General features: G+C 49.0%; 1 long non-coding RNA gene across 2 annotated transcripts in view; it reads left to right on the top strand.

Moving 5' to 3' along the window:
- Positions 1-9,553, top strand: part of LOC104870250 — a 24,771-nt gene extending 15,218 nt beyond the window's left edge. For both annotated transcript variants that reach the window (XR_004514543.1, XR_004514544.1), the window contains one exon: positions 9,328-9,553. This is a non-coding gene — a long non-coding RNA (uncharacterized LOC104870250). The remainder of the gene's footprint in view (positions 1-9,327) is intronic.
- Positions 9,554-12,039: the final 2,486 nt, after the last annotated feature.

Here is a 12,039-nt window from a genome sequence, read left to right as displayed (position 1 = left end):
GCGCAGTAGACCGCGGGCAGGACCGGCCGGGCTTGGGTGGGGACTGGGGCGGCGTCGATCCTCTCAGGGGCTGTGGGACTGGTCTGGAACACCGAGACCCGCATGAGGACCCAGCGCCCCGCACGCCCTGCCGGCGGAGCCCGCATATCCCTTGTCAGCGCGCCGCTTCTGTCAGGGAGTCCGCCATGTGCCCTGCGTCGCGTCTCTCTCCAGCTTGGGCACCGCACCCAGATGACCCGGCCCGCCTCGGGCTGCCCTCAGGTGCCCTTGAATTACGTTTTCAAATTACAAAATGAGCTGGACTTGTGGAAAAACAAGAAACACTGGACCATAAAACAAAAAAACTTAAAAAAATGATCCAGAATCTCCTCATCTGATTAACATTCTGCTGTATTTCCTTTGTTTTTGGTCTGTGCTTCTTAAAATACACTTAACTCTTTTCGTGCATATTTACAAAAGAGAAAGCATGTGGGATGTAAATAAGAAGGTAGATTCTTCTTTTTCCACTTTTAGCACTGTCTTTTCAGCTCTGGAGATGGGAGTCCGAGCCTCCAGCATGCTGCAAGCGCCCTACCACTGAGACCCACCCCAGGCCCCTACAGTCTTTACAGCGCCAAATCATCCGCACGCACTGAGCCTCACATCCCCAGGGTGCGCAGGGCCCCAATGCTAAGTCGCTGCTGTGTTTTACAAAGTCCGGTGTCGTCGCTTCTCATGGCCTCTACGGCTCTGTTTCTCCCCGATGTGACCAATTTAACAAATTCAGGTTATTCTTGACTTCTGAAGTTTTAGGTCTCGATCTGAGGGGTGATACCGAGCACAGCAGGAGCAGTAAGGGTAGGGGAGTGCTCTAGTTTCCTGCTGTCACGTTCTGTGCAGTGAAATCCACCGTCACTGCTTGTCTAGCACACATGAAGCCTTGGGTTCAATGTCCAGTACCGCCCCCACCCCAAAATTATCGGAGCAAAGTCTTACCTGTACCTTTGCCCTATCTGACACAGGCTTTTGTCCATCCTCTCAAATGTTATTTATTTATTTTTTTTCTTCTCTCTAAGTATTCCAGGCTAGCCCTGAACTCACCGTGTAGTCCCAGACTGGCCTTTAGAGCGTGGTGATCCTCCTGCCCCAGCCTCCCAAGTGTTAGGATTACAGACATGAGCTACCACACCCCGCTTCTCCAGAATTTGCTTTTGAAAATGTGTATCTTTTCCACCTTTATCATATAAAAGGAAGCAAGTTATAGCCCTCTGCTTTGTGTTTGACTTCTTAAATTTATTTATTTATCTTGAAGCTGTTTGCCCCTTAGTAAATAGACAGCTTCCTGGTCATTTGATTTTATTTGTATGTTGCTTAAAGGAGGGTGTTCCATCATAGGGTTTTATTTTGCCATAATGAGTTTGTCCCTGAGGTCAGGTGAATGCTTCCAGTCTTTAGTCCCAGTAAACATGGCTGCAATGAATAACTGTACAAAGGTCAGCTGCTCCACCCCAGCTCATCCACAGGGTGGATTCTGCACGTTGTAACTGCTGGCTCGGTGTCAGGGCCATGTGCAGCTGGCAGCGGCATCTGTTACTGAGTTGTCCTCAGTATTCACCAGGGGAAATGGGACCAAGGAGTGGGGGAACAGACACTGCTCTTTAAGAATTTGTGGAGGCTGCCAAGTCCCAAGGTCTGCATTCTGCACCTGAGATGTTGCAGCAGTTTGAAGATCAGCCGGCCAGAGAGGAGCGTGGGCAGATGCTTCAGCTGCAGTGCAGAGGCAGAAAAAGACAGATGTCCCAGTCCCAAGGTGTGTGTGGGTGGCAGTGTCTCACTCGGGGAGAGGCCAGAGGGTCTGTTCTGTTCAGACCTTCAGCTGATTGTAGGAGGCTCAAACATGTAGGAGGAACATTAGCTTTACTTGCTTTACTGATTGAAAGGTTAATCTTACACCTTACAGACATGCTCTAAACAATGTTGGACCAAATGTCTGTGCACCGTGCAGCCAGGTCAGGTGGATGCCTGAATTTAAGCCTTGCACCCTCCGTGGGGATTTTCCAGAGTGTGCTGGTGTGGGGTGTGGCTGTCATGTGCAAGGCCCTGGATTCCAAGCCCAGCACTGGAAATGTTGGATTTTGCCTAGGCTTAGAAATGAAAAATTAGATATTGCAGTGTGGTTTTAATGTGTGTCTTTCATTATGAGCAAGGCTGAGCATCTTTTCATATATTTGAGGCTCATGCATTTTTTAGCAAACTGCTCATTCACTGTGCCTATTTTTCTCTTAGGCTGTTAAATTTTTTTATAGATCAAGCTGAAAAAACTTACCAGTATGGGGCCGGGAATTTAGCTCAGTGGTTCCGCTACCTGCCTCGCAAGCCCAAGGTCCCAAGTTCAATCCCCGGCACAAACAAACAAAAAAAACCCCTCAAAACAAACAAACAAAAAACTTACCAGTATGTCCTTAAAACAAACAAACAACTGGCACTATTGAGATATTATTCGCAAGCAATAAAATGCATCCACCTGCTCCTTCCCTTCTTCTCTCCCTCCCTCCTTCCCCTCCTCAGTCTTTCTTTCTACTTTCAGTACAGGAGATTGAACCCAGGCCTTTACAGTGAGCCCCCTTTTTATTTTTTATTTTTTAAATTTTGAGACAGAGTCTCACTAAGTTGCTAAATTGCTCAGGCTGGGCTCCAGCTTGTGGTCCTCTTGCTTTAACCTTCCAGAGCACCAGGGCCACCCTACTCAGCTTACAGTATATTTCAGTAGTGTTTCATATATTGAAAAAGCCATGCAACTATCATCACAACACTTTTATGATTTTGTTTTATTTTGAGACAAGGTTTCTCTAGGTTCCCCAGGCTAGCCTTGAACTTGTGATTATCCTGCCTGAGCCTCCTGGACATCTGGGATTACAGGTGTGTACCACCATGCCCAGCTGCTGTCAATTTCAGAAAACTTTCACTACCCATCCAGACATTGCCTACCAATGACAATCATTTCCCATTCCCCCTGTTGTGGTTTAGATCCGAAATGGCCCCACAAGGTGGGGCTTTGGAAGGTGACTGGATTGTGGGGCACTTTTATACTCATCAGTGGATTAGCCTATCGATGTGCTTGTAGCTGAATGTGCTGTTAGGTGGCGGGGCCTGGTTGGAAGAGGGAGGTCACCAAGTGGCATGACCTGAAAAGGTGTGGTTTTGTCCCTGGCTTCTCTTCTCTTTCTCTGCTTCCTGGCTGCCATGGGTTGAGCAGCTTTCCTCCATGAACCCTTCCATTGTGCTGCTTCTGCCTTGGGGCCAGCTGATCATGAACTGAACCCTCTGATATCATGAGCCACATAAGCCTACCTCTTTTTCTTTTCTTTTCTTTTTCTTTTTGAGACAGATACTTGGTATGTAGCCCAGGCAGGCCTTGAATTCACAGGCACTCTCCTGCTTCAGCTTTCTGAGGGCTGAGATGAGAGGGGTATGCCACCACACCTAGCCCTTTCCTTTTTTAAGTTGCAGGTGTCAGTATTTTATCCCTGCAGTGGGAAAGTGACTAATGTACTTCCAACTCCGTCAGCCCCTGGGAACCACTAATCTACCTTCTATCTATATGGATTTGCCTATTATAGACATTTCTCAGTCGGACAGTGGGTAGGGTTTCATGTCTGACTTCCTTCCCTTAGTGCGATGTTCTCATCGATATTGTAGCATGTGTCCAAACTTCATTCCATTTCATGCCCGAATAATATTCCACTGTGTGGATCACATGTGGTCTATCCTTTGAACTGTGCATGGATACTTGCACTGCTCTGCTTTTTGGTTATTATGAATAGTGTTGCTGTACATATTTGTGTACAAGCTTTCTGTGGTCTTATAGTTTCAATTCTCTCACAACGGAATGGCTAGGACACAGCAATTCACATTTAATCTTTTGAGGAATCACCGACAGTTTCCCAAGGGGGTTGCACTGTTTTACATTCCCACCAGCAGCAGCAGAACCACAATGAGAGGTCCACTTTCCCCACATCCTCATCAACACTTGTTATTACCTGTAGGCTTTTAAAATTATTGTTATTATCCATCATTTCGATTACACCATCCTAGAGGGAGTGATTTCATTATGGCTTTGAGTTACATTTCCCTGATGACTCACCGGTTTATCTTTTGACTTCATTCTTTTAAGGGATGGTGCCTCACTATGTTGGCCAGGCTGGTTTTGAACTCCTGGGCTGAAGTGATCGTCCTCCTTTACTCCTGTCTCTCTGTCTCTCCATGTCTCACTGACACTCTTTGTCTCTCTATCTCTGTCTGTCTCTGGAGATGGAACACAGTAGCACCTTGCCCATGCTAGGCAAGTGCCCTGCCACTGAGATCTATTCCCACCCATTCCTTTCTCTTCTGGTACTTTGTGCTTTCAGATTTTTCATTTAAAACTCGGAAAAACTTAGGTTTCACCCTAGATTTATATGGAACATGTATCAAAGTCTCTTTTTCAGAACCTATGTCATGTGTGCCTTGCATCTAGGAGGAGGGTTTTTGATCAGGGTCTCAGGAAGTCCAGTGTGAGGAGGTGACCTTTGTGCAGAGACTGGAACAAAAGGAGGGGCAGAGCAGGTAAGAGTGTGACAGAACCACAGACAGAGCTGCAGGTGCCCAAATCCAGATGCCAAGAGGCTTGGCTGGTTCCTAGAACAGCAAGAATACCAGTCTATCAGCCCATTTTTCTATCACTATAACAAAATACTTGGGGCTGGTGCTTTATAATCATCGGAACCTTTAAGAGGTAGGGCCTAAAGGGAGGTGGTGAGGTCATTGGGGGTATTGCCCTTGGGAGAGATCTTGCCTGGAGACTGAGACTGTTCTCAAGGACTAGGTTATAAATCATGTACACCCCACAAGCTTTCTCCTTCCTCTTATTTTCAGGTACTGGGGACCAAACCCTGGCCTTGTGCATACTAGAAAAACTGTGCCACTAAGCAACAAGCCAGCTGTGCCCGCTTCTTACACAGTTGTTTCCCTGCCTGCTTCTGCACCATGTTGGAATATAGTTGAAGGGGCCTCACCAGAGGCTGAACAGATGGGGCAACCTGATCTTGGGCTTTCAGCCTGCAAAGCTGTGAGCTCCACAGCCTGAGTTGAGCAGGCAAGGGTCTACAGGCACAGGGTCCTTGGAGGAAGGGCCCAAGAGCAGTTCCAAGGCAGCTGGAGGCAGGACAGTAGGCTGGGATGTGCAGTCCTTCTAGTGGACCACTGACCTACCTGCCCGGAGCCTCCTTTTCCCAGCTTGAGTTTGAGAGAAGGGCACTGGCTGGCTCAGGCTCCCACAGCTTGTCAGGCGAGATTGTGCAAATCTGGAATCCCAGTACTTTGGGAAGCTGAGGCAGGATGATCACAAGTTCAGGCCCAGCGTGGTCAGTTTAGCAAGACCCTGTCTTGAAATAAAAAAATAAAAAAAATTAAGAGGGCCAGGGATGCAGCTCAGTGCAGAGGTTCAATCCTTAGTACTGCCAAGAAAGAAGGAAAGAGAGAGAGAGAGAGAGAGAGAGAGAGAGAGAGAGAGAGAGAGAGAGAGAAAGGCCCTACAGTGGAGGTTTCTGGTTAGTGGTAAGCATTTGCCTAGCTTGTGTAGGACCTGAGTTCTACCCCTACCACTGCAGACAAACTAAAACAGGAAAAGATCCTATCAGAAAAGTGCTAGAGGCTGGAATGAAATCCGGCTGGTTCAGGTCCTGCAGGTACACAGGCACTATTTGGGTGATATGTAAATACAGCTTTTAAGTTCCACAGTCAGGTGTTATTTACTTAGTTATTTGTAATACTGTATGGGGGATTTTGTTTGGTTTTTCAAGACAGATCACTATGTAGTTCAGGCTGGTCTTGAACGCATGCATTTTGGGGTAACAACAACATTCAGATCACAGCATTGAATAATATCCGAGTGCCAGTTGTGCTGCACACCTGTAATCCTAATCCCAGTACTCAGGAGGCTGAGGCGAAAGCGTCACCAGGAATTCAAGGCCAGCCTGTGCTACATTGTGAGCTCAGGGCCAGTGTGAAACACATTGTGAGACCCTACCTCAACAAATAAACAGAGCTGTCTCAAAGCCAATCAGTAAATCTTCCCCCATGCATGGAAAAGATGGAAATCAGTCTAGATTGGCAGACCCCAGGGAGCAAATGTCATACTGAGATTAAAAACTCTTACCCTTTCCTGGAGCTGCCGGCACTGGGAGGCTCCTATGTGGATCCCGACGGGTGTCTCCACCATAACTACAGAGAGCCGAGTTGGTTTCAGGAGTTGACCACCTCTCCTTGAGCTGGTCTTGGTTCCCAAATATCCTATCTGGAAATGGCAATAAAAATACTGTATCCAGCATGAGCCAAGCATGGTGGCCCGCACCTATAATCCCAACTACTCAGGAGGCTGAGGCAAGAGGATCACAAGTGTCAGGCTATCCTGGGCAGCTTGGTGAGACCCTGTCTCAAAAGGAAAGTAGAAAGGGTTGATGGGCCGGGGATTTGGCTCAGTGGTGCCACTGCCTGTCTCACAAGTGCAAGATCCACAGTCAATCCCCAATACCAAAAAAAGAAAGAAAGAAAGGGTTGGGGGTGCAGCTCAATGGTAGAGTGTCCCTGGGTTTGAGATATATATCTTCAGCAGGAGCCCTCTAGATGCAGCACAGCCTTTAGAGTGGGTGTCCCAGCTGCAGGTTCTGTCTCTGCTTCGCCACAGTAATGGAGCCGGAACCTCTCCTCTCCTCTCCTCTCCTCTCCTCTCCTCATTTCTCCTTTTCTTCCTTTGGTCATATTGGGAGTTAAACCAAGGGCCTACGTACTGAGTCACCTCCCCAGCCTTTAAAATATATATATATTTTTAAAGAAGTTTGAGGCAGAGTCTCACTGAAGTACCCAGGCTGGGTTTGAACTGCAGGTCCTCCTGCCTCAGCCTTCCAGAATGCTGGAATTAAGGATGTGTTATGGCTTGTGACTAGATGTCCCCCCAAAGCCTCATGTGGTCATAGGTGGGGCTTTTCAGAGGTGGCCGGATCTAGAGTGTGTGACGCTGAGATCAGCGGTGTGTGATTACTAATTTAGTCCCTCCATTGCTCCAGCAGAGTTCTGGGTATGGACGGATAATGGGAAGGCCTTCCCCGGGTATGAGTGCCACCTGACCTAAAGGCATGTAGGTAGCCTGGATAGGATATAAGGGACAGAAAGAGGGGCACTGCTTATCACTTGCTGCTTGCTACTTTGCTGCTTTGGTAACTTCTGCTTGCCGTGGACTGTTTCTCCTCTGAGATTCTCCTCTGCGATGCCACTCTGCCTTGGAATCAGCCGATTATAGACTGTAACCTCGACAAACAGTGAGACAAAATAAACCCTTTTTTTTTTAAACCTTGGGTGTTGGGTATTTTGTCTCAGCAATAAGAAATGTAACTAAGGCAGCATAAGCACAAGCATGGCTCATCTGAAAAATCACCTTGTGAAAATTTTCTTTACCAAGTCATTCATTCAGTCTTTCACTTATTTTCATAGAATTACTCTCTCGTGGCTTATTTGTTCTACATACGTCATATGATTCTAAGTTTTCATCTACTACTATGATGCTGATTTTGCAGACGGAGGGACTGAGGCAGAGAGATTGAGTGACTTTGTCCAGGGTCACGGGAAAAGCAGAGCTGGGAGGCACACTCAACACATACTTCAGCAGCTGCTGCGTTCCATGCTTAACCAGCAGCACTGTGCTCCCCGGCCTAGGTAAGGGTCTTGTCCTGTGTCTGGTCTTGCCGTCTCTGTGCAGGATCCAAAGGCTCCAGCCTGTGTTAGCAGGGCTCACAGGGACGGGACTGAGTCACACACTCAGGACAGGGCTGCACACGTCAGTTCTGAGATGCTCCTAGCTGCCTGTCGGCTGCCTGGCAAGAGAGGATGGAAGATTGTGCTCTGCTGGAAGTTACATCTTAAAATCCTGGTCTGGCAACCAGTGCCCGAGTCAGGGCTCAGCCCCAGCACAGGACAAATGCAGGCTCTGAACCAACTTGGCCTTTGAAGAAAAGCAGAACGCATTGACAGCCAAGGCCACAGGCCAGACCCTGATGGAGCCCCAGGCTGGGAGACAGTTCAAGGAGGGATTCAAGAGCAGTCTCTGGGGTCACTGCACGTGGTCTATGACTGTGTCTGATTTCTAGGGCTGCTGTCACAAAGTGCTACTGGCTAGGGATCCACTGCCTCACAGGTCTGGAGGCCAGAAGTACAAGATCAAGGTGTCAGGGCCCTGACTCTCCTGAAGGCTCTAGGGAAAGGACATGTCCCAGGTTTCTGGTGGTTCCTGGGAGGTGACAACAGGATTCCAGTCTTCACGTGACTTTCTCCCTGTGTGCATCCCTGGGTCCAAACTCCCTCCCTTTAGAAGCCTACCAGCATATGGCTTAGGGGCCCATGTTCCTCCATTATGATTTCATTTGAATTCCTCACACCCATCATAACCCTATCCCCAAAAAATGAGGTATTAGGGGCTTAGGACTTCAACCTACCGATGTTAAGAGGACACAGATCAACCTGTAACACCCACCCAGTGCTCTTTTCCAAGATGACTGGTCAGATTGCTTCCCTATCAGCCCTGGAGTACTGGGACAGCCACCCAGGAGTGGATCTTGGACAATGTGGCCTCACTTTTTCAGGCCTCTGGCAGGACTTGGCTACAAGACAATACTGTCTCTTGCTCTGAGCCTCTTGCAAGGCACAGATATAGCAGGAAACCCTCATTATGAGGTGACCTCTTCATTCCTTGATCCTCAGCTATCATCTCTTCCACATCCCAAGTTGGACCGCACATTTCCTTCTTTAGAAAAGACGTCGCTGCTAGCCCTTGTGCTGGCTGGGATGGCTTAGCGGTGATGCTTATCCAGCAAGTGCCTTTGGGTGGGGCTCCACAGGCAGAGCTCCGGGATGCCTGACTGTCCAGCAAAACAGCAGCTTCCACCCAACCTCCATGTTCTTAGCCGGGAGAGGTACAGTCCACCCTACAAGGTCCTTAGGAACTGTGATACAAAGTTTAAGAATACTCATGACGGCCACATCCTCCGCCACCCTCTCTTCCCTAGGTCCACCAGGAGAACAGAAGGCAGTCTAGGGGGAGCACTCATGGTTAGTGTGAATAAGCACAGACGCGTGAAGGCCTAAAGCCAGCCCCACCCCATTTTAGACACGCAATGTTCCTGTTTCTCGTCTATTACTATGCAGAAGTCTTCTCTGCCCATGTTGGACCTTGTGGGGTATCCAGTGTGTCCCCTGGCTTGAGAATGTGGCTTGACCACCTGAGTTGGTGCAATAACTTCTGTTCCAATTCTTTTACAGACACGTGAGCTTTTGCATCTGCTGCCGGCTACACAAAGCCCAGTCCCAAGGGATGGTCTACTACTGGATGTGAACTCTAGCAGTAATGATCGAAAAGCATCCACCCTGCTTCGGAGAGTCCCAGGATTCCCCCTGTCTTTTCTCTCTAGAACCACTCCCAGCAATGTTTTCTATTTTTTTTTTTTTTGGTACCAGGGATTAAACTCAGGTCCTTGGGCTTGCAAGGCAGGCCACCGAACCGCTGAGCTAAATCCCCGGCGCAATGCTTTCTTTATTCATTTTATTTCCTAATGTTCTTTGACTGTCCCCTCTGCCTTTCCCATCCGCTTTTCAATGAATTTGACATTTGTTCATTCATTCATTCATTCATTCATTCATTTTGTGGTACTGAGGTTGAACCCAAGGCCTTTGTACTGAACTGCCTCCCTGGCGCTTTTTATATTTTTTAATTTTTTAAACAAAGTCTCAGTAAGTCTACAAGTTGCCCAGTCTAGGCTTGAACTTTCGATCCTCCTGCCTCAGCCTCCTGGAATTACAGGTGTGCACCATCACACCTGGCTCTTGGTATTGTCTTGGTTTTATCTGCTTGAGGGGAAGCAGAGAGAATTCGACGAGGCTTTTGATTGTTGTTTGATGTTGTGGTAGTTAAGTCACCTAGACACCCATGAAAAGGGGCCCATGGCCACAGCACTCACCACAATCTAGGTAGCAGGGTTATCTGGCCCTTGGGATGAGCTGTGGCGTCACACAGCCGGGCCTGCATGGCTAGTGTGGGAAGCCAGTACTTCTCTTGGTAATGGTGGGGAGTGGGATGGTGTCTCCTCACAGGATAAGTGGACAATTACACGGCGCAAGGGGCAGGACGCTTCCTGCTAAGCACACACTGGCACTGATCTACACCCCAGCCACATTTCACCTTAAGGGGCCCCAGGATGCCACAGTATGGAGCTGCAGAATGAAAGGACCCCTTCCCACTGTGCCTCTGATTCTTTAGTTTCACTCCCCCACAGAGCTGCCTTTTTGGTGACTAAATGAGCTTCTGTCATCCCCTGAGGGTGTCCCTGAAGCCAGTAGCTGAAGCTCAGACTCATGGCTCCCTGAGCTTGGTCTAGCATCAAGATTGGATCCAGTGTTGTCTTTTTTTATTTTAGCTATTCCAGGTAATAGTAACCAAGGGCTTGAGTGCTTTCCTTTTCTTGTCTTCCTCTTCCCTTCCGCTTCCTCTTCCCTTTCCTCCCCCTCTCCTCCTTCCTCCCCTTCTTCTCCTTCTTCCTGTGCTGGATGTGGAACCCAGGGTCATGCACATGAGAGGCAAGTGCTCTACCACTGAACTATAGCCCCGTCCTTTTTATTTTTTTAACTTTGAGACAGGGCCTTGCTAAGTTTCCCAGGCTGGCCTCTAACTTGCAGTCTTCTTGCCTCAACCTCCCTAGCAGCTGGGATCAGAGTCATGTGCCACCATACCTGGGTACTACTTTGCACTTCTTACGTACCCAGGGAACCACCTCCCCTACCCGGGAGCCAGCTCTGCTCTAGCTTGCACCGGTAACTTTCACCTTCAGAAACAACCTCACAGTCGCTGTCCACATGGGGTGACTACGTGGCCACCCAGGAGTCAAAGTTCTTCATTCCCCCACTTTTATCTTTTTCCTCCCAAACCTCACGTGTCTGTGAGCCAGGCCATTCAAGCAAATCTCAAGGCCGAGAAATCACTGTGCTCCTTTACACAATGCGGATACCGGGTGATTGGGTTTCCACCCTTAGCAGTCCCCCAACACCAGTGGGTGCACTGCAGCTTAACCCAGCTCTCACACTGGCCCTCTGGTCTCCCGCAGGCCTACAGGACCGTCACACCACTGGTGCCAGTTGTTGGTCCTGCCCTCAGTATTTCTGACCCATGGCTACAAGTTGGGAATCCGCACCCCTCCTGATGTTAGGTCATTTGCTCGAGGGGCTCACAGAAGTCAAGGCAGGACTTGACTTGTGTTTTCCAGTTTATTACAAAGCAGACAACTTAGGAACAGCCAAGTGAGCCATGTACAGGGCGTCCCGGGCTGCCACCCTCGAGGACCTCCGAGGCCTTCTGGAGGCTGCTCACATCCAGTTCTTCAAGAGCATCTCTCTAGCACTCACTAGAGCTTCATCTCTAGCCCTGCCCTTCCCTGAGGTCGGTGTGTGGGACTGAAAGTGCCAGCCCTCTGCTCACCTGGTCTTTCTGGTGACAGGGCCCCGCCTCAGGCTGTCTGGGGACCCCTTGCGAAGTCACCTCATTAGCATAAACCCTGGTGTGATCAGAAGGGGCCCATTATGGATAACAGAACACTCCTGTTTTTCAAGAAATCCCAAGAGTTTTGAGAGTTCTGTGCTGGAAACAGGGGCAAACTGTTCCCTAATCTGTACCCGGTTTTATGTGGGCAGGGTAGTTGGATTTGTTTGCCATGGTAGCAGGGGTGCCTGACCCTGATGGGCTGCCGGAGGGTTCCAAAGTGCAGCCACAGTGCAACTGAGCTGAGCTGGCTCTTCTCCATGGTATAATCTCTCCGTTTCTGGAACATAACAGATAACAGTGCCCTCGGCTGGGTTGGCAGGAGGTTCAGATGATTTCACAGGTGTTTTCTGTCCTGGCCCATGGCTTGAGCCAAGGAGAAGCTTGGCAAGTATTCCCGGAGCTCACAGGGATGGAGAGAGCCCCCCCCCCCCCCCCCGGCCACC

The sequence above is a fragment of the Fukomys damarensis genome, unplaced genomic scaffold (assembly GCF_012274545.1).
Source record: "Fukomys damarensis isolate Sample0158 unplaced genomic scaffold, DMR_v1.0_HiC HiC_scaffold_27, whole genome shotgun sequence".
In the NCBI taxonomy this organism is placed as follows: Eukaryota; Metazoa; Chordata; class Mammalia; order Rodentia; family Bathyergidae; genus Fukomys; species Fukomys damarensis.
This window is presented reverse-complemented; position numbering and strand designations above follow the sequence as displayed.